General features: G+C 42.4%; 1 protein-coding gene across 1 annotated transcript in view; it reads right to left on the reverse strand.

The window, feature by feature from the left end:
- Positions 1-27,186, reverse strand: part of LOC115214146 — a 396,588-nt gene that overhangs the window by 71,012 nt on the left and 298,390 nt on the right. The window lies entirely within an intron of this gene.

Below are 27,186 nucleotides of genomic sequence, written 5' to 3' on the forward strand. Positions count from 1 at the left end.
AAATTGTGAAGCATGACTGTCACCACTACTACATGAACCTGAAGATTGCAGAATTTAATGCATGAAAGTACTAGTTCAATCAGAATGAACATTTAACATTCTATTATTTTATTTTATTTTATTATATTATATTATCTTATATTATATCATTATAAGATTGTAAATAAAATGTGAAAATCAGACAAGGTTGGAATTCCTTTTATTAATATGTATATATGTATATATGTATATATATACATGTATATATATATATATATATGTATATTTGTGTGTGTGTGTATTATTGGACGGTATATATATCACCGATCGCACAAGCTCGTAGTTCCAGCCATTGAGGAGAAATAACTGAGATTATACGAAAGAGTACAGGAGAAGCGCCACTTCTTCGCTGCGTGAAGCAAGTTCACTTGCAGTAGATGTCATCACAGCTCTAGATCAAGAGCGGGCCCCTGTAGGTCACATGCGAGCCTGCCAGAGAAGATTATTGTACAAAACAGTCGACGTTGACCTGTGACAGACAGACGCCGACACACACACATACACACTCACCCCCCCCCCACACACACATACACACACATATATGTATATGTATACACACTCACACACGCACACACGCACACACATACATATATATACGTAAACATCTATCTATCTATCTATCTATCTATCTATCTATCTATCTAGATACACCTATATATATGTGACGTATACGCACATGGGATAGTGTGTGCGTGCACGCGCATGTTTGCGTGTAGATCTTGTTTGAATCTTGGCAGTGAACTGGATTTCTGCTTTGTTCCAAGGATAAATCTACTTGAATAAATATACATCTCATGACATAATGTTACTCATTGCCTCTTGCGACGACAAGCGTTGTAGTTGATCCTATGAAATTAACGTGCAAGTGCCTGAATACTCCACAGACACGCGTACCTTTAATGTAGTTCTCAGGGAGATTCAGCGTGACACAGAGTGTGACAAGACTGGGCCTTTGAAATACAGGTACTACTCATTTTGGCAGCTGAGTGAACTGTAGCAACGGGAAATAAAGTGTCTTGCTCAAGGTCACAACGCGCCGATGGGAACCGAATATCCTAATTACTAATCCACGCTTCTTCAAAGATATATGCAGCTACTCTATATTTCGTTAGCAGTGCCACATCATAGAATGCTTCACCGTATACTGTACGTCGTAATTGAACGCATTCACTTCATGTAGATATCGGAGGTAGATACCAAGTTATGTGAAGATGTAATCTTCCATAGACTAGAACACTGACTACTATTAGATTTATCAACTATCCAGTTCAGCAAGCACTGAGCTTTGGTATTCAGGACTCTTTGAAGATATTATAAACAAGCACACATACCTACATATACGCAAACATACATACACATAGAGTGGCAGTCGATCGTGAAAACACATCCAGAACCAACCAAAATCTACAATAGAAGACAGTTATAAAAATATAAAAATGCCACCAATATCTTTCCCAACATTACTCAGCACCTGAGCACTTCATATATCTATCTATCTATCTATCTATCTATCTATCTATCTATCTATCTATCTATCTATCTATCTATCTATCTATCTATCTATCTATCTATCTATCTATCTCTCTATCTATCACAATGGACGGACGCTAGTCATATCGGCTCCAAGTAAGTTGGCCACTTTTACATGTTTAAAACTCCTTGTTGTCAAATATTTTGTTTTAATCGTTGTGCAAATTCATTCACTAAAATACCTGAGAATTATTCACGTAGAATTCCGCCCCTGTATGGGCGAAATTACAAAAAAACTTTCAAAACTTTCGTGGGTTTTTTAGCCATTTTTCATTTTGAAAATGGCAACTAGAAACCACGTGGCTAGCCCGCCAGTCATGCAGAACGGTAGCAAAACACTATTGCTACCTACTGCTGCTAAACATCGCAGCGTGAACACCGCTGTCACCACCATCACCACCACCACCAACAACAACAACAAATCTAACGTCGCATTCACCATCGCCGCGACCAAAGACATTAACTTAGATTTCCCCTCACTCCCCACACCACTTGTTGATGATAAAGGGACAGAGAAAGGGATTTCAAAAATGAATACAAACGAAAACATGAATGCCAGCACCACCACCATCACCACCACCAACAACAACAACGAAATTGGCACAAAGCCGCCTACCAAAGACAACACCGCCAACACCAACACCACTACTACGACGTCAAATGCTACATCCAAGCCTTCTGCTGCTAATACCGCCAACACCAACACCACTACCATGACTTCAATTAACACTGCCACAATTAACACTTCTACTGCCAAATTCAAAACGAATTTTGCGGACGTAACAAAACAAAAAAGAACAATTGTAACATTCACCACACAAGAGATAAACCGCACAAAGGCACTCTTCTCCAAAGAAGGAGACAAATTGCACCTTCATATTCCACAACACATCGTGGAAAACACGAAAAAAAAAACAATAATTTATAAAGTAATAAAAAAAAAAACAAGAAGAACAGAAAATGCACCGCAGGAAAAAATCGATAAATGCCTTCGTCCTGTATGGGACTCCAAGGAATATATCAGTTGGGGAAACAAATTTGGTACAGTCCAAGTACGTTTCCTCAACGAAAGTTTAGCAAAACGTTTTTCCACATTGGAGCTACATTCGGACGACTTGGTAATGATACCAGTCTATTTAACAAAAGGGTCACGAAAGTCCAAATAAAAAACATACCATTTGATGTCGAAACACAATGGGTGGTCTCTGCCATCTGCTTTGAAATGTCAGAGACAATGTCAGAGACAAACATCCTGGAAATCGCGGTTCTAGGAGAGAAAGACTATGTGGGCAAATCAATCGAATTCCTGCTTCAATTGGATGAAGCAGCAAGAGAGAAGATACCCACCGCTATAGAACTGCCACGCTGCTATTTGTGTGGAAGCGAAACACACTTGAAAAAGACGTGCCCAACCACTGCACACCAAGAGCAACAACAACAACCACTACCACAACCAAAGCACTCCGGAAAAAAAGCTCTACTACCCACACCACCATCAACACAGAAGACGACAAGAGAAGCACACCAAGCTAATCCGTCATCAACCAAAAACCACTCGACACCTGGAAAAATACCAACACTACCATCAACAGCAAAACCCAAAGGAACAGAAAAACAAAGAAAACACACACAAATGATCCCCCATCCCTTATACCGCACTCAACACACACAAACACTCAACAACCAACAACAACGAAAACAACAACACAACCACTTACACAGACATACATAGAAGCCCACAACATACCCCTACCCCCTTCTGATTCCTCAGAAATTTCGTCGGAAGACGAACCAGTGAGGAATGGCAAAAGCTACAAAAAGAAGGAAAATAAAGAGCAGAAACACAACCAAACCAAATGCAAACACGAACAAAGCAGGGGGAAATACATCTCCCGAAGACATTTCAAAACCCAACGCAAAACAGCCACACCAACACCACAAAAACATATACAGCAAACATGCTCACAGCCATAGACACCAAAAACACAAATTTGATGGAATACATCCAATCAAAAAACAAACATAACAGAAGATGACATAAAAACAAACACCACCCCATACACAACACCACCAGACCACATCAAAATAATACACATCTCCAAAAGTCTGCACCACACACTCAAAGGCATTTTCCCCAGTGCGGTTGGTAAATGCCAAAAATATCTCACAAAGAAACTGTACTGGGATCTTCTCGAGGACAAACCAACGGAGGAGAAAGCAAAAACTTTCGAGCAGTAAGTAACCCTCTGTACTAATTCATTAGAACTATGATCAAGATTGGTTGTGTAAATGCGCGTGGCTTGGGGTCCCCTTGGAAACAAGGGTACCTATTAAATGACATAAAGTCACATAAGTTAGAAATCATAGCCATAAGCGAGACCAGACTCCACAATCCGCGGGCCCTAAAGACCATGTTTGGCGGACAGTTCAACATTTATTTTTCCCCCTGTCTGCCGAGAATGGGCGGTAGTGGCACCGCGGTACTTTTTCACAAGAGTCTGGATCTCAATGTAAGGACAATATTCGTAGACCCGGAGGGTAGACTGGTCGTCCTGGATGTCGACGGCAGCAATGGGTGCGCTTTTCGGCTCGTATCAGTTTACGCACCGCCCTTAACAGGTCGGGCGGATTTCTTTCAACGTCTAGAAGTATTCTTGGGAACGTCTCGTCCTTTACTCTTAGTGGGGGATGGAATGCTACCTTGGACACGCATGTAGACTACGTGGGTAGAGATAGGAATAGACGGGGATGCAAATGCCTCAGAGACCTGCTCAGACGCTTTCAACTGTCTGACAGGTTTCGACTAGACCACCCGAATGCGCCAACGTGGACATGGAGCAACCGCATCGGGTCGTCGAGATCGTATCTAGATAGGATACTGTGTAGGACAGTAGATAGAGATAGCATAGGATGTCCACAATTCCACATAGTCAGCTACACGGATCACAAACTTGTGACATGTACGCTAGACTTAGGTAAGACACTTAGGCAGGGTCCCGGATACTGGAAACTAAACGCGTCTTTCCCATCGAGACAAGTTTTCAGAGACCGGATTAGCACACTAGTAAAGAGGGCTTTGACGGGAGCCATCATCAACAACAAATGGTGGTTTGCCCTCAAGAGAGCAGTAAAAGCAGAAGCGATTAGGTACAGCAAAGCACTAGCCATAGATAGAAATAGAGTAGAGGTGAGCTAGTTAAGAAGCTAGAAGAGGCAATTAGAAGCGGCATCGCATCCGACGTTTTGGCGGCGAGGTTGGCCCTCGACCAACACTTCAACGCCAAACACGAAGGATGTGCTGTCAGAGCTAGGATGCGTGCTCTAAGGAACGAAGGTGTTGGAGCCGCGAGAGAGGCCGGGTGGCAGAGGCGCAACAGGGCAACAAAGCCACCATTCGGTCACTGGTAGATGAACAGGGGCGCGAATTGCTCGAGCCAAGTAAAAGTGTGAGGCCTTTCAGCAGCATTTTGCCCGACTGTTCGGAACGAGTGGAGGGCAAGAACGTAGGGTGGACTTCAGTGCCTACCTACATAGCCTACCACGACTCTCGACAAGAAAGGCAGGGTGTGCTGCGAAGGTGCCATCACGGCGGCGGAAGTGCGGGAAGCGATGGCAGAATGCTCGAGGGACAAATCACCGGGTTTGGATGGTCTACCCTACGAGCTTTACAATTGTATGCCAGACTTGTTTGGAGATCTCTTGGCGGCGGTGTACTGCAACTGGCAGCAAAACGGGAGCATTCCTAGTTTTGTGAGCCGAGGAGCCGTAACACTGCTGAAGAAAGATCTAAACAAGGAAATGTAATAGATAACTTTAGGCCCATCACTCTGCTTAATGCAGACTTGAAAATTTTGGCCAAGGTGCTAGCCAAGAGGTTGGCGCTTGTCATCGAGAAACTGGTCGACAAGGCGCAAACATGCGCCGTGCCAGGCCGGACCATCCATGACAACCTCCATCTGATGCGCTACATCATAGACAGGGTAGTTAACGAACCTGGCATGGGTGGGGCCCTGATCAACTTGGATCAATCAAAAGCCTTTGATAGGGTAGACCATCGATACTTGGAGGCAGTCCTGAGAGCGGCTGGTTTCGGTCCCGTCTTCCGCGGCTGGATAGCTGCCTTGTACAGAGGCATCCGTTCGGTAATTCGCGTAAATGGACATCTATCGAGACCTTTCGACATTGCACGTTCGGTCCGTCAGGGATGCCCCCTCTCGGCGCTTCTATACGTATTGACTCTTGAGCCACTACTGCGGAAGCTGGCGACTCTAAGGGGCATCCCGCGAGAATTGGGATGCGGGACGAGCGTGTCTGCATACGCGGACGACGTCACCGTCATAGTGTCTAGCCACGAGCACATCGAGCTGGTCGGCGAGACACTGAAAAACTACGAAGCGGTGACAGGAGCGAAAATCAACCGGGAAAAGTCAGTGGGCTTGCGACTAGGCACCTGGAGAAGCAAGCCCATGGCGTCCACCAGCGCCTCCGTCGTGGGACGCTGGACCGACGGCCCGGTTGAGTTGCTCGGGGTCTGGTTTGGTCCGGACCTCCAAGTGGAGAAGAACTGGAACGAGATAACGAGTAGGGTGGTCACTCTCGCCCGGCAATGGGCCGAGAGGAAACTGTCCCTAAAAGGTCGAGCGGAGGTGGCGAACACGTACATCGCGTCCGTCATCTACTACCGCCTGACCGTCGTACCTTGTCCCGACCCTACCATCACCAAACTACAACGCATCCTCTTTCGCTTCTTGTGGAAAGGATGCGTCCCGATGGTCAGGCGATCCATTTGCTGTCAACACCCGTTAAAAGGAGGGCTGGGCATGCCGTGGTTGATGATGCGCAGACACGCGCTGAGACTGCGACATCTCTGGCTCTATGTAGACGACGGTGAACAGGTGTGGTCGCCGTTTGTGAGGCACGCTTTCCCGCAGCTCGTCTCCATGACCGAACTGCAGTCGTGGATCAAAAAGAGGCCGAGGAAGGGCGAATGGCACCGCGAGTGTCGCGTTGCTCTCAAGCAACTCTGCCGTCCTGGGTCGACCTTAAGTGACTTCAACACAACCAAAGCATTCTATAGGGGTTTAGTGAGGAGGGGGTACGACGACGAGCTCGGGGCGAACCTGGACGTCGACGAGGAGTACCTGACCCGCCTGTTCGGGACGACTTTCGGGCCAGGGCCCATGGACAACTTCCAGAGATCCCTGGCCTGGCAGTGCTACCGAGAAGCGCTACCCGTTCGGGATAAGCTCTACAGACACGGCTCGAGAAACACGGGGCCGACCTGCCCGAGATGCGGTCAGAGCGACGAAACCGTTCTGCACGCACTCGTTCAGTGTCCAACAATTTCCGACCTGTGGGCTTATGTCGAACAACTGCTGTCACGTGTGGGACGAGTCGGTTTATCAGCTGAGTCTATCGTCAATATTGTCACGCCTCCTTCCTTCAAACGGGAAGGAAGAGCTATTTTCATCATCCTTGTGGCTATGGCGAAAGAATGTATCTGGTGGACGCGTCTGAAAGGATTGGAGACAAACACTTTCCTCTCTGGTCAATCTCTCATCAACTTCTTCAAGTACCACTTGAAAAGGAAAGTGAGAGTAGAGAGGCAAGTTTTGTCTAGCGAATGTTTTAAAAAAAGATGGGTGAATGTAGCAAGAATGGCACGTATGAATGACGAAGCCACCTTGAGCATAGTCCTATGACCCAGAATCGAAAACAGAGAGTTGCTTATTTGCAAAAAAAAAAAAAAAAAAAAGAAATATAAAATGTGACTTCATTGACCGAGGTTACCGTGGTCTTTTCCGCAGGCTTTTCTTTCCACGGGTAAACCTCACCTGTCCTCCCCTTTACACTTCATATGACATTTCTGTGATAACGATCCCTATTGATCTTTTTTTCCTCCCCCCCCCTTTTTTTTTTTTTTTAACCCCCCTTATTTTTGTCCTCTTTCTCTCCTTTTACGATCCCTTTTGATCGAACCCCCCCTTCCCTTTTTTTTTTTTTTTTTTTTTTTATAATACCTTCAAAAGAAAAGCTCTACTTGTAATTTGTTCTATCTGTGTGCAGCCCTGTGTGGCTAATAAAGAAACATATCTATCTATCTATCTATCTATCTATCTATCTATCTATCTATCTATCTATCTATATAAAGAAAAAGTCTTGTCTTCCTTCGGTCATGAATGACCATGGGATTGCACCTAGAAAGTTACCCTCTGAGGCACAAGTCCAGGCAAGGTTGTTTATAGATCAGCAGTCACCCATGCATACCACCCTCCCCTCTCCGCACCACCGTTGTTTTTTAAGGGAAAGGCAAAAGCCAATACAGCTTGGCACCAGTGACGTCATAACTCATTTCTACAGCTGAGTGAACTGGAATAACATGAAATAAAGTGTCTTGCGCAAGAACACAACACACAGCTCGGTCCGAGAATCGAATTCACAACCTCATGATTGTGATTCTGACACTCTAACCACTAAGTCATATGCCTTCACTATACAGGCACTCACACACACACACACACGCACCCCCCACCACACACATACACACACTCAAACGCACATATATATATATATATATATAATATATATAATTCACACACACACACGCACACACGTATGTGTCTGTGTGTGTTTATGCGTGTAGAATACACATGTACAATATATGCAACTTATTACCAAAGTCTGAGATTAATTTTTCCATTTTCTGCAAGCTATCATTGTACAATAGACCTTCTGTCAGAAACCTATGGAAAAAAATCTCCACTGTCACGTGAAAAGGCATTGACGATTTCGCTAGAGACCACATTGAAATATATGATAATATGTATTAGTTATAATCAATAACTCTTTATCGCTGCTGTAACTCAGAACATTTAAAAGATATTTATAGCAGAAGTGTATTGAAATAATCCAACATAAACCAGCTAAACCTCGAAGAAAATATCAAAATGTAACGCAGGAGGCCATCATAAGATTTATTCTGAATAATAAGCTCACCGAAAACTGATTATGTCTTATAAAAAAAAAACCTTCTCAAATGTACGGAGATTCTGTAGTCCAAACTCTAAGGGATCGATTAATACCTTCAGTGCACGAATTTAAAATATTGAGTGAAGAACTTCGTTATCGCAAATAAATAAAAGATATTTCAATGAGCCAGTATTAACTACAAATTCACTTCTAAGTAACATGTTGTATACCAGAGGGGGGAAACGTTTAAAAGCACTTTCTCTGAAAGATTTAAATATAATTTCTTAGATTAGAAATTCAAAGGATTTCAAGTATAATGTATCATGACTAAATATGAACAGAAAGTAACAATGTATCAATATTAACAGTATTTGTGCTATAAAAGTAGCATGAATATTCAAAACAACTACGGAAGGCCAAGGGAGTCACTGGCATGCATATTTAACCCTTTGACTACGTAATTAAATTTCATGGCTATTCTTGTTATAAGGTTAATTATTCACACACAAAAAAAGAATTGATATCTTATGTTTCTGCAATATTATTTTCTTTTTAGTAGTGAATATGGAAACCGTACTTGCAGGTGCGGTTTTTATATCAATCACTAAAAAGTATTTGAATCTTGGCTCTTTAAAGAGATATTCGATGAAATTTGTGAAAAAAATTAAGAAAATTTGAAAATTTATCTTTTGTAAAAAGTTCCACCGGCGGATGAGGTGTCTCCGCCTTTTTTTCTTTCAAAGCTGTGAAGTAAAACTGCTTTCCGAAGTTTAGGGCAATAAAACTTTTAACAGATAGATATATTCGCTTTCCACATTCAAATGGTTGAAACGATTATGGAAGTGCAAATAATGATGTTCTACGGAAGTCTCTAGCATGTATAATTAAAACAGGTATGGAAGGCTAAATTGACATGCCGAACTGGTTTAATGTAGCGCAAATAAATGCCGTTATCAAGAATAAAACCCTTACTTAGCAGATAAATGTATAGGTTTACTGCTTACTTAAACAGTATAAGTTTCACACAGGCTTTCTGAACAAAATCGCTCCAAGATCATTGTGAGTCCAAGAAGGAAATTACTGGTGAATAGGGAAGTAGAAAGAAAGAAGTGTTGACATGTGCTGAATAATTTTTGAATAAGCTGTGCTGCTTGAAGTAAACGAAAAGCATAGTAGAAACTTTCTGGTTATAGAAAAACCTTTGTCATCCCCTTATTTGTAATTGGAAGCTGAGTGATTGTCTCTGACGGTATAATCTTTCCAAAGGGTTATCTTTAGGAAATAGTCTATCTATAAATGTATTTGTCTTGGCACTGAATCCACTGTTATTTCTTTTGCAACAGTTCCGTGATCACATGATAGGGACAGCAGCTGTAAGAAACGTAAATATAATCCAGTTCTTTTGTGATTAAATCTTGAGATTTACTGTGAAAACATCAACAATGTTTTAGGAACATAGAATTTATAGCATTTTCAGCTGATATAGAGATGGCATTTGATCCGAAATAATCTAGTCTTCTTAGGTGAACGCAAAGACACCGTTTCTCAAAATAAAACATCCATACCAAATCATTTCGCTATCTCTTCTGTTGCGTACAATGAATTCAACAAATGCATAGGCAGTGATGAAAATATAAATTATAAAGATGCTGTCCACTACAAAGATTATTAGATGAATCTCTAAAAATATATATGGCTGTCGGATCTTTACTCTTAGGACAAGACAATATTTCACAATGAATTTGCACTGGAACAACATTTGGTACACTGGAATAAACTATAGAGGAAATCAACTTCATTAATATTAAAATCGGAAAGATTGTGACATCAGATGGAAACTTCCACAGAAATAGGGATATGGACCGGCTCCTCCTTCTCAGAAGAAAAATCGAGAAAGAGTTTTAAGATTAGCCAAAGCATCCTTTGAGTGTCGTATTGTATTACATCACTTAAATGACATGTTCTAAACAACAACAACAGCAAAAACAAGTACATCAAGAATGTACTCAAAAGTGAAGGGATCAATATTCAACCTGGGATGAACTCATCAAAAGAAATACTATCCTCGATGACGTACCTAGAACTGTCGTACAGACCTACGTCAACGAAGATTTGAAGGAGAAAGACTGCCTACAAACAGAAGGTTATACATCATCTATACATCATCTACCAGTCGCCATGTTAGATCGTTAACCACTGCACACATTTTTTCTCCTTGTTTCTCTCCTTTTTTTTCTGTGTCCCTTTCTGTAGAAGAGCGTAGGCTCAAAACATAAAATACTTTTTCTATCCCTGAGCTTTATACTAATACATCTGTTTGTTTTGTACACCACCTGTCTCCGTCTTTTGTTTTTTTTCGTAAACTCTCCCTATATACATCATCTATACATGGGGGGTATATTTACCTCCGAAATTAGAGAGTGATGCCGATATCACTCCCTTAAATATATGACTGCTACATCACGTCACATGCCGACAAAGACACCCACATTGAACGAAACAGGTAGTGACGGACAGCGACACGCTTATATATAAAACATAAAATGCAGAGTCAGAAATTGACTTCAAACGTCATGAAGCTAAACACAAGGCTGTGTAGTCATGGTGTCATTTTGAAAGAACACACAAAAAGTACGTTGAGGAATTCATACGTTGCAATACAAAGACTATTTGATGAGCCTTTCAATCAAAAGTTCCACCAAATGCCTTGGATCCCAGTATACTCGATTGTGCAATACGGGAGCTAGGTAGACAGTGGTATGGTATATCCGGAGTAATAGATCTGTATGCTTCGTTTACTGTTTCGGTCTATTACCCATAGTATAGCTCCCGACCGGCTCTAATTGAGAAGACTTGGGGTTACACAACAACAACAGTTCTATATTTAAGAGATGAGGAATTATGTACATTATTTACATTATTTACATTCGACGGATATTTCTCATCTTGTTCGATTCCAAGCCGTCACCTGAACAACAACAACAACAACAACAATAATAGTAATAATAATAATAACATCGAAGAATACCTTAGGAATGAGAACCCAAGTTCGAAATTTCCCCAAGACAACTGAAGAAGGCTGGATGGTATATCAGCCGAAACGTTGTGTTAACAACAAACAAGATGAAGGCAAATATCCGTCGAATGTAAATAATGTAAATAATGTAAATAATGAACAACTACAACAACAGTTGTGACACGTGTTTTGAATAGAATACAAAACTTGCATAGTTTTGGATGTCAGCTGCTCTATATTTGGGAACACTTCAGTAAAAACCAGTGTAAAGAAAACATATATGGACAACTTCTTTGAAATCCGCAGCTTATCTGATGACATTATAAATATACATTTCTGTCCATGAAAATTTACACTCTAGATTAGGTTATTAACAGTTATTACTTGTAATAATCTCAAAACCTAAGATTTTCAGACAAATAAAGTGACTAGCTAATAGCATCGTGTATTCTCTAAAACATATTTAAGTGGAACAAAGAATACATACAATTTTTTTTCCAGAAATTTAACAAAAAACTTTATTGGAATTGTTATCTAAAACCCAATGGCGGAGCTTTGTTTCTTAGAATAACTCTAACCCTTTAGAGTAATAATTCAAGGAATTAAAAAAGAAAGAACCATTCATACAGATATAGGGACGGACACAGATATAAGCATAAATACACAGATATACAGGTACATGTACACCGTTACAAATGTACACAGTTACACATGCACACAGTTAGGCATGTACACAGTTACACATTTACACAGTTACATGTACCTGGTCAAATGGACATAGTTACACATGTGCACAGTTACTAATACACAATAATTTGTTCATCAAAAGGGCAAGCGAATATCTTATGACAGCATAGTTTTATTATATTATGTTAGTAAAGTAGAGGATTCATTGAAATACTAACAAAATATAAGGTGGCTCACATGGCTAAAAACTACTGATCGAATGCATGTTAGGAAATATATCGAGCTTGTTAAAAGCTATTCATCAAAAGAACATTGTGAAATAGCCAATGTAGTGATAGACGAACAAGTATGGAGAATAAAAAGTCTTGAAGATACAGTGAACAATATTGAATAACAAGATCGAAATAAGACAAGGTTGTAGTAACAGCCTGACTTGATTACAAATGAATATTTGATTATGTTTGTTGAAACACAGAAGCTTGAGGCACTATACCATTCCTCACAAAGGAAAGATAAACCATAAAAGAACTGGGAAGTGTATTACGTTTTACTTCATTATCCTAAAACTAAATATATAAAGTAAGATATCGTATAATATTTAACAGAATAAAGCTGAATATGAGATGACTTTCCCCTAGGGATATAACAGAATATTAACAGAATACAACAGAATATAAGGTAATCTTTCTTGTGTAATAATTATCCATAATTTATAACTAAAGTATCCAAAGAATGAATATATGTTCGTAATACAGTTCTATATTTAAGTGATGTGGAATTATGTGCATTATTTACATTATTTACATTCAACGGATATTTGCCCTCATCTTGTTTGTTGTTAACACAACGTTTCGGCTGATATATCATTCAGCCTTCTTTAGGTGTCTTGGGGAAATTTCGAACCTGGGTTCTCATTCCTAAGGTATTTTTCGATGTTATTATTATTATTATTATTATTATTATTATTATTATTATTATTATTATTATTATATTATTATTATCATTATCATCATCATCATCATCATCATCATTATTATTATTATTATTATTATTATTATTATTATTATTTTATTATTATTATTATTCAGGTCACTGATTGGAATCGAACTCAGAATCTTGGGGTTAAGAGTGTGGGCTCTTAACCCCAAGATTCCGAGTTCGATTCCAAGCAGTGACCTGAACAACAACAACAACAACAACAACAACAACAACAATAACAACAATAATAATAATAACATTGAAAAATGCCTTAGGAATGAGAACCCAGGTTCGAGATTTCTCCAAGACACCTGAAGAAGGTTGGAGGGTATATCAGCCGAAACGTTGTGCTAACAACAAACAAGATGAGGACAAATATCCGTTGAATGTAAATAATGTAAATAACGCATATGTTCGTGAGTATATAAACTTGGATCTAATCTAATGTATAGTTACTTTTTAATCATATAAAATTCGCTCATTATTCTTTGCTTGAAAATGTCAGTATAAAGGAACAGTATTTCTTTATTGCATACACGGGTAAATTAAGTAAGTAAAAAGGCGAAATAATGAATCGGGTATCTTATATGTTGTCTCCAGTGATAAATATTACATGTACATTGGGATTGATCTCCTACAGCTTATGTCATCATGACATACATGATAAAACACAGGAATATCATTAAAAAATACAGCAACCGGAATAGCATGGACACAGTTAAACGATTGCCCGCAAATATTCTAGCTACAATATTTCTATGCTCCATTTGAAGAATAGTCTCCAGTTATGAATATAAAAATATGCAAAAGATTTATTTGCCGTCGAACATGATATTAAATGACTCCATATCAGAGCAAAACAAGGAGGTTGGGAAATAAGTTCAATAAACGTTTTTAAGTATTGTTTGGATAAAGCGAGATAAAAACTTAATAAAATTCAGGCATCGAAATGAAGACACGAATCAGCGTATCTACCTGTCTGTCCGTCCATCCGTCCGTCTGTCAGTCTCACAATCAATCAATCAATCAATCAGTCAATCTATCTATCTATCTATTTGGCTATCTATTTGTCTATCTATCTATCTATCTATCTATCTATCTATCTATCTATCTATCTATCTATCTATCTATCTATCTATCTATCTATCTATCTATCTATCTATCTATCTATCTATTTATCTATATCTATCTATCTATCTATCTATCTATCTATCTATCTATCTATCTATCTATCTATCTATCTATCTATCTATCTATTTATCTGCCTATCTATCTATTTATCTCTTTTGATAGTATTCGTTGACAGATCGGCTCGTAATTTAACTGCTTATTTTATTGTGTTTTTGAAAAAGTTTCGTTTTAAATTTTGCACACGGAGTGTGTAAGACACCCAGCTTTCGTCTGTGTGTGTTTTCCGGAGGGGATTTTGCCCCTAGGGGCATTTTCAGCCTCGAATATATATCAAAAATTTTGCTGCAATAACTTGTTTTTTCACACAATGTCGGCGAAGCGTTTCTAATAACATACAAACGCTATTCTCTCTCTCTCTCTCGTTTGCATCCATTGTTTACGTTCTACATTGTCGGAGTTTTTCAACTTTTCAAACGCCCAACTTTCGCTTGAGTCTTTTTTAAATATAGAATTCGCCCATAGGGCATTTTCATCAATTGATTTTATTTTTCTCGAAAAAAAAAATGTCGAGGAATTTTATCGTAGAACAGTATTCTACGATTTTTTCTAAGGAAAATTTTCCTGTTTTGGAAAAGACAGTCAACAAATACGCTGATATAAAGAAAGATAAAACTGAAATCAACACCACAACCACCAACACCAATGATAGAACTTATACTGACACAACAACCATTAACAACAACAACAACAATAACCACAAAAATGAAGTAAATATAAATGTTCAGAATGTTTCACCTATTATCTCACCTACAACGATATCTGCTGCCACGGCTGTCTCTTCTGCCACTGACACCACCGCCAACACCAACAACAAAAACAACAATAACAACAACAATTCTTTTCACACCTTATTTCCTCCATCACCATGAACTGAAGGAGATAAACAAAAGACCGTGACCACCAAACGAATTGCCGAAAGCTGCTCAAACGCAGGGACAAATTATGCAAGTAATTTTCCACCCCTTCCTACTTGCACAATCAAACATCAGACACCAAATACACCGAATTTACCAACTGCAGCCAACAACAACATCACCACCAGCAACAACAATAACAAAACAACAACAAATTTCGCCGAGGCGATAACAGAAAAAAAGACAACAGTATCTTTTACTGCACAACAGATAAAAGATACCAAAGTTTTAATAACTAAGGAAGATGGCAAGGTAAAAATAAACATACCACAACAAATACTAGAAAATGAAAAAAAAACCCATTATATATAAAATAATCAACAAGAAGACAAAAAGTCCAGAGAAGGCTAACACAAGCAAAATCGAAAAATGCTTGCAACCCATCTGGAACTTCAAAGAATATGTGACCAAAGAATATGTGGAACAAGTTTTCCACACTGAAGAGTTAGCAAAACGATTCTCAACGCTAACTCTTCATTCAGATGAACTTACAATGAAACCTAGCTACCGTGGACAGAGAGTGACTAAGGTCATCTTAAACAATGTTCCACAAATAGCGGACACTCTATGGCTAGCATCGGAAATGTGTGGAAATGGACGATTTCAAAATTTTACAAACCACGGTCACTGAACACAAAAACTGGGTGGGAAAAAGAGTAGAATTTCTACTACACATCAACCAAGATGCCATCAAGAAAATACCCACCCAGATATATATATCAGAAGATCACAAGTTGTATGTGGTCGTTGAGGGCAGAAGACCACGTTGCTACATATGCGGCAGTGAGCAACCTCTAAAAAAGATTGCAAATCTGCCGCAAGAAAACAGCAGCAACAACAACAGCAGCCGGAAAAAAACAAAAAAGCCAGCTTTATTACCCACACCACAGTTTGCACGAACAATAAAAGGACCAGTCACAGAAAATCAACAAGAAACAAACCTACCCAACCAAAGAGAAACCAACTCCCAAACCAAGAACATCTACCAAAAAGACAAGCATCGAAAATGAAGAAACAATTACTACTTCAAATTCCCACATAACACACACCCCAAACACCACAACAATACCTACGATCACACAAACACAAAATACCCACACCCCACCTCCAAAAACCCATACACCACACCCTAACGCTCACCAACCAACACCAACACCAAAATCAACACAGTCTAAAATAGACCCCAATACTTTTCCCCTCCCACTCTCTGATTCCTCTGACTTGTCATTAGATGAAGAAGACACAGAGGATTGGCAAATAGCCACAGGGGGAGGAGAAAAAGGGAAAAAAAACAAAGCAGGAAGATTCACCACTCCCGAAACAAAAACATCCACAGAAAACGAACACATCAACACAAACACACCATCACCAAACCCCCAACAATGTTGACAGCCATAAACACAAACAACCACGACTTAATGGAATACATTAGGTCAAACAACAACATAACTGAAAACGACACAAAAACAAATAACCACCCACGCACAACACTACCACCACACATTAAAATAATACACGTAACACAAAACACACACAGCACCCTGAAATCTCTCTACCCTGATGCAGTAGGGAGATTTCAAAAATATTTATCAAAGAAACTTTATAAAGACCTCATAGGAGAAGACTGTGAGGTGAAAAACAAAGGACTTTCGGACAATAAGTAACCTTTTCTCTCTCTCTTTCTTTGTTTTCTCATCTTCTTTTCGTGAGTAAAACACAATTTTTTATAGGAACATGCTCAAAATAGGCAGTATAAATGTACGTGGCTTGGGGTCGCCTTGAAAACAAGGCTACCTGTTAAACGACATCAAGTCACTAAATCTGCATATCATAGCCATCAGTGAGACCAGACTCCACAGCCCGCGGGCACTCCAGCACATGTTCGGCACACATTTCAACATTTATTTTTCTCCGTGTCTACCGAGAATGGGCGGAGGTGGCACCGCGGTGCTTCTCCGGAAGAGTCTGGACCTCAAAGTAAGAGCAATTTTCCTAGACCCAGAGGGTAGGCTGGTCGTTTTGGATGACGATGGTAGCAATGAGTGTGCTTTTCGATTGATAACAGTTTATGCACCGTCCTTAACAGGCCGACCAGATTTCTTTCGACGTCTAGAGTCTTTCATGGGAACGTTTCGTCTTTTACTTTTAGTGGCATTGGAATGCCACCCTGGACACGCATCTAGACTACGTGGGCAGAGATAGCAATAGAAGGGGATGCAAATGCCTCAAAGACCTGCTCAGACGTTTCCAACTAACTGTCTGACAGGTACCGACTGGACCACCCGAATGTGCCAATGTGGACATGGAGTAACCACATCGGGTCGTCCAGATCGTACTTAGATAGAGTATTCTGTAGGACAATAGATAAAAATAGTGTAGGTTGTCCACAATTTCGTATTGTCAGTTACACAGATCACAAGTTTGTGACTTGTACACTTGACTTAGATAAGACACATAGGCAGGGTCCTCGTTACTGGAAACTGAACGCGTCTTTTACAGCACGACAGGTTTACAGGGACCGGATCAGCACATTAGTTAAGAGAGCTTTGACGGGTACCATCATCAACAACAGATGGTGGTATGCCATAAAAAAGCAATTAAAGCAGAATCAGTCAGGTACAGTAAAGCCCTAGCATTAGACCGAAATAGAATAGAGAGAGACTTAGTCAAGGTTTTAGAAGAGGCACTTAGAACTGGCATCGCGTCCAATGTACTGGCAGCGAGGTTGGCCCTCGACCAACACTTCAACGCCAAACACGAAGGATGCGTTGTCAGAGCGAGGATGCATGCTCTGAGGAACGAAGGAGTTGGAGCCGCCCAAGAAGCCCGAGTGGTGGAGACGCAACGAGGCAACAGAGCCACCATCAAGTCTCTTACAGAAGAACAAGGGCGCGATTTGCTCGAGCCTAAAAGGATGTGTGAGGCTTTTCAACAACACTTCACCCAACCGTTTGGGACAAGTGGTGGGTCAGAACGCAGAGTGGACTTTAGTGCCTACCTGCATGCCTTGCCACGACTCTCAGCAAGAGAGGTGGAGTCTTGTGAAAGGCCTATCACAGCTGCGGACGTACAGGATGCGATGGCAGGCTGCGCGAGAGACAAGTCACCAGGCTTGGATGATCTGCCCTACGAACTTTATTGTCATATGCCAGACTTGTTTGGAGGCGTCTTGGCAGCTGTCTACTGCAACTGGCAGCAAAACGGGAGTATCTCTGCTTTTGTAAAGCGAGGAGCAGTGGCACTGATTAAGAAAGACCCAAACAAGGGGGTCGTTATAGATAATTTCAGGTCCATCACTCTGCTCAACGCAGATTTGAAAATTTTGGCCAAGGTGTTAGCCGAGAGGTTGGCGCTTGTCATCAAGAAACTAGTTGACAATGCGCAAACATGCGCCGTGCCGGGTAGAAGTATTCATGACAACCTCCATCTGATGCACTACATCATAGACAGGGTAGTCAAGAATCCTGGCATGGGTGGGGCGCTGATCAGTTTGGATCAATCAAAAGCTTTCGATAGGGTAGACCATCACTACTTGGAGGCTGTCCTTAAAGCGACTGGTTTCGGTCCAGTTTTCCGCGGTTGGATCGCTGCCTTATACAGCGGCATCCGCTCAGTAGTTCGCGTAAATGGTCATCTATCCAGACCTTTTAACATCATGCGTTCGGTTCGTAAGGGATGTCCCCTCTCATCGCTTCTGTATGTATTGACTCTTGAGCCACTACTGCGGAAACTAGCGACGCTGAGGGGCATCCCACGAGAGCTGGGATGCGGGAGGAGCGTGTCTGTATACGCGGATGACGTCACCGTCATAGTGTCGAGCTACCAGCACATCGAGCTGGTCGGCGAGACACTAAAAGAATACGAAGCGGTAACGGGAGCAAAAATTAACCGGGAAAAGTCAGTGGACCTGCGGCTCGGCACCTGGAGAAGCAGTCCCATGCCGTCCAATAGCATCTCCATCGTGGGACGCTGGACGGACGGACCGGTTAAATTGCTCGGGGTCTGGTTCGGTCCGGACCTCCAAATGGAGAAGAACTGGGGTGAAATAACGACTAGGGTGGCTACTCTCACCCAAAAATGGGCTGAGAGAAAGCTATCCCTAAAAGGTCGGGCGGAGGTGGCGAACGCGTACATCGCATCCGTCATCGAGTATCGTCTGACCGTCGTGCCTTGTCCCGACCCTACCATCATCAAACTGGAACGTATACTCTTCCGCTTTCTGTGGAAGGGAAATGTTCCGATGGTTAGGCGATCCATTTGCTGTCAACACCCGCTAAATGGAGGGCTGGGCATGCCGTGGTTGATGATGCGCAGACATGCGCTGAGACTGCGACATCTCCGGTGCTTCATAGACGACGGTGAACAGGTGTGGTCGCCTTTGTGCGTCGCGCTTTCCCGCAGCTCGTCTCCTTGGCCGAACTACAGTCATGGATCAAGCAGAGACCGAGGCTAGGCGAATGGCACCGCGAGTGTCGCGTTGCTCTCAAGCAACTCTGCCGTCCGAGATCGAACTTGTGCGGCTCCATCAGAACAAAGGCATTCTATAGAGGATTAGTGGAAGGGAGGTGCAACGACGATCTCGGGCAGAGTCTGGGCGTCGACGAGGAACACCTGACCCGCCTGTTCAGGACAACTTTCGGGCCGGGACCTATGAACAATCACCAAAAACCCCTGGCCTGGCAGTGCTATCGAGAAGCATTACCTGTTCGGGATAAGCTCTACAGACACGGTTCTAGACACACTGGACCGACTTGCCCGATCTGTCTATCTATCTATCTATCTATCTATCTATCTATCTATCTATCTATCTATCTATCTATCTATCTATCTATCTATCTGTCTATCTGTCTATCTATCTATCTATCTATCTATCTATATCTATCTATCTATCTATCTATCTATCTATCTATCTATCTATCTATCTATCTATCTATCTATCTATATCTGGACAGACAGACGCAAGTCAAATGGGCTCCACGTAAGTTGGTATTTTTGTACGTTCAAAAGTGTATATTGACAAATATGTTGTGTTTAAAAGTTGTGCAACAACATCCACTGCAAACCTTTGATAAATATCTACACAAAATTTTGCCCCTTGTGGGCAAAATTTAAAAGAAACAATTCTCATAGCCTTCGTGGTTCCATTTAGCCATTTTAATTTCAAAATGGCCACTGGTCACCACGAGGCTGAGGTGCAAGTCAAACGTGACGCAGAGACAAAAAACAGGATGCCCTGCTAGCATACGCTGAACCTGACAACAACACACCACCACCACCATCAGCATCGACAACAGCAACAACTATAAAACAAAGGTCGTAAGGCCAAGCACCGTCACCACCATCAACACCGACACCACCACCATAGCAGCTTCTGCTACGACAACTGCTTCCTCTACCAACAACACACAAAACCAAGGTCACCGACACCCTTCTTGACGACGTTGAGTTCCCCACACTGCCTCTACCACAATCTCATAAAGCAGGGGAAATGGGGGAAAACAACACGAATGCAAATGTGAGCATGAACGCTAACATCGCGACCTCCACTCACAAACTCGTAAACAACCCGACTTCACAGTTTACTACTACGACGAACGACTCTGCCACACCACCACACCACCACCACCACCACCACCACCACCACCTCCACAAAAAACAATTTCGCGGAAGCCATACGACCGAAAAGAAGGATCTTAAAATTTACTCACCAACAAATACAAGACACAAAGTCCTTGCTCACAAGAGAAGGCGACACAATACATTTAAATATTCCACGGAACATCATAGAAGAAACACAAAAGAGGACCATCATTTACAGAATACTCAACACCAAAACAAAAAAACCGGAAAGCCTACCTAAAGAAAAAATTGAAAAGTGCCTCTCTTCCGTGTGGAAATTCCGAAATTATGTGAATTGGGGAAGTAAATTTGCTACCGTGCAAGTTCACTTCCATACGGAAGAACTAGCAAAAAGGTTTTCAACCCTTACTCTGCGCACAGACCAGGTAACAATGGTACCAAGCTACCTTGGGCGCAGAATTACGAAAGTCACAATAAATAATGTGCCGCCAATGGTGAATACCCAGTGGCTGGTATCGGCCATCTGCTCCGATATAGAAGAAGCAGATATTTTAGAAACAGCTGACATTCCAGAGGAAAGCTGGACGGGGGTAAAAAACTCGAAATATTTCTTCAAATCTCCCAAGAAGTAATAAACAATTTACCAGCCTTTGTTCAACTGGCAAACGACCAAAAATTGTATGTAGTGGTGGAGGGCAGGAGACCAAGATGCTATTTATGCAACAGTGAGGCACACCTTAGATACGAGTGCCCAACTGCTGTCAGAAATAGGCAACAGCAACCACTCCCCAAACCTGGAAGGAAACCCCTGCTACCCACACCTCCTTCAACCCAAAAGACAGGAAAAACAGCGGACGATACAAAAACTGTTTCCCCCTCACCAACCACATCACCAAGAAGAGAATTACCTCCGACATCGCAACCAACAAAAGAAGCAACATCACCATCAACATCAAAAGACAAACCAACACCAGCACCAAGAACAACAACCAAAAAAACAAATATCAATGACGAAAAGACAAATTCTGCCCTAACACCCCAACAACACAAACACCACACAAAACAACAACACCTTCTACAAACACACATATAGATCCAAACGCTTTGCCTTTACCCTCTTCTGATTCGGACACGTCGTCCAACGACGAAAGTTCGACGGAATGGCAAATAGCCACAGGGGGTAAAAGGAAAAGACCCAAAAAAAAACAAAGAAAACGCAACCAAAGCAGGGAGATACCTGAACCTGAAAGCTCCATACACAACAAACAAACAAGCCAACACCACAAAAACACACACAATGCTATCAGCGATAGACACAAAAGACTCCAAACTAATGGAGTACATCACAGGCTACACAAACATCTGTGAAGATGACTTCAAAACTAACAACCATCCACGCACTACACCACCCAAACACATCAAAATACTACACATCACACAAACACAACACCACAAACTCAAAGCCCTCTTCCCAAATGCTGTAGGGGGTTTCCAAAAATATCTGTCCCAAAAACTTTATAGAAACCTCCTCGAAGACACATCAAAGAACGAGGAAGCCAAAACTTTCGACACAAGTAAGTAACTCTCTGTATTTTCCTTTTTGTGTTTCAAAGCACACACCCCAATAGAATCATGGTCAAGATTGGTTGTGTGAATGCGCGTGGTTTGGGGTCTCCTTGGAAACAAGGATACCTCCTAAATGACATCAAGTCACACGATTTGGGAATCATAGCCATAAGTGAGACCAGACTCCACGAGCCACGGGCCCTAAAGTCCATGTTTGGCGGACAGTTTAACATTTATTTTGCTCCCTGTCTGCCGAGAATGGGCGGTAGTGGCACCACGAAACTTTTTCACAAGAGCCTGGATCTCGAAGTCAAGACGATATTCGTAGACCCGGAGGGTAGACTGGTCGTTCTGGATGTCGACGGCAGCAATGGGTGCGCTTTTCGACTCGTATCAGTCTACGCACCGCCTTTAACAGGTCGGCCGGGTTTCTTTCGACGTCTAGAAGTATTCCTGGGAACGTCTCGTCCTTTACTTTTAGTGGGGGATTGGAATGCTACCTTGGACACGCATCTAGACTATGTGGGGAGAGACAAAAACAGAAGGGGATGCAAATGCCTCAGAGACCTGCTCAGACGATTCCAACTGTCTGACAGGTACCGACTTGACCACGCAAATGCACCAACGTGGACATGGAGCAACCGCAGTGGGTCGTCGAGATCGTATCTAGATAGGATACTGTGTAGGACAGTAGACAAGGATAACTTAGGATGTCCACAATTCCATACAGTCAGCTACACGGATCACAAATTCGTGACGTGTACGCTAGACTTAGATAAGGCACATCGACAGGGTCCTGGGTACTGGAAACTGAACGCATCATTCCCGTCCAGACAAGTTTTCAGAGACCGGATTAGCACACTAGTAAAGAGGGCTTTGACGGGAGCCATCATCAACAACAAATGGTGGTTTGCCCTCAAGAGAGCAGTAAAAGCAGAAGCGATTAGGTACAGCAAAGCACTAGCCATAGATAGAAATAGAGTAGAGGGTGAGCTAGTTAAGAAGCTAGAAGAGGCAATTAGAAGCGGCATTGCATCCGACGTTTTGGCGGCGAGGTTGGCCCTCGACCAACACTTCAACGCCAAACACGAAGGATGTGCTGTCAGAGCTAGGATGCGTGCTCTAAGGAACGAAGGTGTTGGAGCCGCGAGAGAGGCCCGGGTGGCGGAGGCGCAGCAGGGCAACAAAGCCACCATTCGGTCTCTGGTAGATGAACAAGGGCGCGAATTGCTCGAGCCCAGCGAGACATTTCAGCGGCACTTTGCCCGACTGTACGGGACGAGTGGTGAGCGTGAACGCAGGGTGGATTTCAGTGCCTACCTGCACAGCCTACCACGACTCTCGGCAAGAGAGGCAGAGTGCTGCGAAGGTGCCATCACGGCGGCGGATGTGCAGGACGCGATGGCAGAATGCTCGAGAGACAAATCGCCGGGTTTGGATGGTCTGCCCTACGAGTTTTACAATTGTATGCCAGACTTGTTTGGAGACGTCTTGGCAGCGGTATACTGCAACTGGCAGCAAAACGGGAGCATACCCAGTTTTGTGAGTCGAGGAGCCGTAACGCTGCTGAAGAAAGATCCAAACAAGGGGAACATTATAGATAACTTTAGACCAATCACTCTGCTCAATGCAGACCTAAAAATTTTGACAAAGGGGTTAGCCAAGAGGTTGGCGCTTGTCATCGAGAAACTGGTCGACAACGCACAAACGTGCGCCGTGCCGTGCCGGAGCATCCATGACAACCTCCATCTGATGCGCTACATCATAGACAGGGTAGTTAACGAACCTGGCATGGGTGGGGCCCTGATCAACTTGGATCAATCGAAAGCCTTCGATAGGGTAGACCATCGATACTTGGAGGCAGTCCTGAGAGCGGCTGGTTTCGGTCCTGTCTTCCGCGGCTGGATAGCTGCCTTGTACAGAGGCATCCGTTCGGTAATTCGCGTGAATGGACATCTATCGAGACATTTCGACATTGCACGTTCGGTCCGTCAGGGATGCCCCCTATCGGCGCTTCTATACGTATTGACTCTTGAGCCACTACTGCGGAAGCTGGCGACTCTGAGGGGCATCCCGCGAGAATTGGGATGCGGGACGAGCGTGTCTGCATACGCGGACGACGTCACCGTCATAGTGTCAAGCCACGAGCACATCGAGCGGGTCGGCGAGACACTGAAAGACTACGAAGCAGTGACAGGAGCAAAAATCAACCGGGAAAAGTCAGTGGGCTTGCGGCTCGGCACCTGGAGAAGCAAGCCCATGCCGTCCACCAGTACCTCCGTCGTAGGACGCTGGACAGACGGCCCGGTTGAGTTGCTCGGGGTCTGGTTCGGTCCGGACCTCCAAATGGAGAAGAACTGGAACGAGATAACGAGTAGGGTGGTCACTCTCGCCCAGCAATGGGCCGAGAGGAAACTGTCCCTAAAAGGTCAGGCGGAGGTGGCGAACGCGTACATCGCGTCCATCATCTACTACCGCCTGACCGTCGTACCTTGTCCCGACCCTACCATCACCAAACTAGAACGCATCCTCTTCCGCTTCTTGTGGAAAGGATGCGTCCCGATGGTCAGGCGATCCATTTGCTGTCAACACCCGTTAAAAGGAGGGCTGGGCATGCCGTGGTTGATGATGCGCAGACACGCGCTGAGACTGCGACATCTCCGGCTCTATGTAGACGACGGTGAACAGGTGTGGTTGCCGTTTGTGAGGCACGCATTCCCGCAACTTGTCTCCATGACCGAACTGCAGTCGTGGATCAAAAAGAGGCCGAGGAAGGGCGAATGGCACCGCGAGTGTCGCGTTGCTCTCAAGCAACTCTGCTGTCCCGGGTCGACCTTGAGTGACTTCAACACAACCAAAGCATTCTATAGGGGATTAGTGGAGGGGAGGTACGACGACGATCTCGGGGCAAACCTGGGCGTCGACGAGGAATACCTGACCCGCCTGTTTCAAACGACTTTCGGCCCGGGACCTATGGACAACTTCCAGAGATCCCTGGCCTGGCGGTGCTACCGAGAAGCGCTACCCGTTCGGGATAAGCTCTATAGGCATGGCTCGAGAAACACGGGGCCGACCTGCCCGAGATGCGGGCAGAGCGACGAAACCGCTCTGCACGCAATCGTGCAGTGTCCAGCAATTTCCCACCTGTGAGCTTATGTCGAACGACTGCTGTCACGTGTGGGACGTGTCGGTTTATCAGCTGAGTCTATCGTTAATATCGTCACGCCTCCTTCCTTCAAACGGGAAGGAAGAGCTATTTTTATCATCCTTGTGGCTATGGCGAAAGAATGTATCTGGTGGACGCGCCTGAAAGGATTAGAGACAAACACTTTCCTCTCTGGTCAATCTCTCATCAACTTCTTCAAGTATCACTTGAGGAAGAAAGTGAGAGTAGAGAGGCAAGTTTTGTCTAGTGAATGTTTTAAAAAAAGATGGGTGAATGTAGCAAGGATGGCACGCATGAATGACGAAGCCACCTTGACTATGATTCTATGAACCATAAAAATTAATACAGAGAGTTGCTTATTTGCAAAAAAAAAAAATAAAAGAAAGAAATATAACATGTGACTTCATTGACCGAGGTTACCGTGGTCTTTTCCGTAGGCTTTTCTTTCCACGGGTAAACCTCACCTGTCCTCCCCTTTACACTTCATATTGACATTTCTGTGATAACGATCCCTATTGATCAATTTTTTTTCCTTTCCCCCTTTTTTTAACCCCCCTTTTTTTTGTCCTCTTTCTCTCCTTTTACGATCCCTTTTGATCGAACACCCCCCCTTTTTTACCTTCAAAAGAAAAGCTCTACCTTGTAATTTGTTCTATCTGTGTGCAGCCCTGTGTGGCTAATAAAGAAACATATCTATCTATCTATCTATCTATCTATCTATCTATCTATCTATCTATCTATCTATCTATCTATCTATCTATCTATCTATCTATTTGTCTATCTATGTATGTATCTATCTATCTATCTATCTATCTATCTATCTATCTATCTATATATCTATCTGTCTATCTATCTATCTATCTATCTATCTATCTATCTATCTATCTATCTATTTGTCTATCTATCTATCTATCTATCTATCTATCTATCTATCTATCTATCTATCTATCTATCTATCTATCTATCTGTCTGTCTGTCTGTCTATCTATATTCACTACATCGTGTTTTCATTATATATGAGAACATTTTACGGAGAATGAGAGAATGGATTCTAGTAAATATTCATTAGAAGACGACTCTGAATTTCAAGCTAAAGTAACATGATAACTAAACATATCTTTAAACAAAAAAAGAACAAATTACAACAACAACACCAACAAGAACAACAAAACAACAAAAAATCGATTTATGTGGTTAGATGACTCGCAAACAATAAACTGACAGAAACAGGAATAAAACGAACGATCTTTGATCAATGACGACTTTCTCAATTATCAGTATCTAAAGACAGCTATCATGTAACTCAACTGTTATAAGGATAATAACACAGAAGAAGTGTCTAGATGCCAGAAAAAGGTGTTAGCTTAGTTTGGATGTAATATTACCTGTCTCATTGTTAGCTGTCCGAAAATATCATTAGGTTATTGGATATTGGTAAGAATGGCAATCCTGGTTATAAATATATAAAAATATAGCTATGCAGTGTACACAAAGCATAATATTACCTATATAAGAGACTCCTGGTGGAATGAATAAATTGAAATATTCAT

Source organism: Octopus sinensis, linkage group LG7 (assembly GCF_006345805.1).
Source record: "Octopus sinensis linkage group LG7, ASM634580v1, whole genome shotgun sequence".
Taxonomy (NCBI): domain Eukaryota; kingdom Metazoa; phylum Mollusca; class Cephalopoda; order Octopoda; family Octopodidae; genus Octopus; species Octopus sinensis.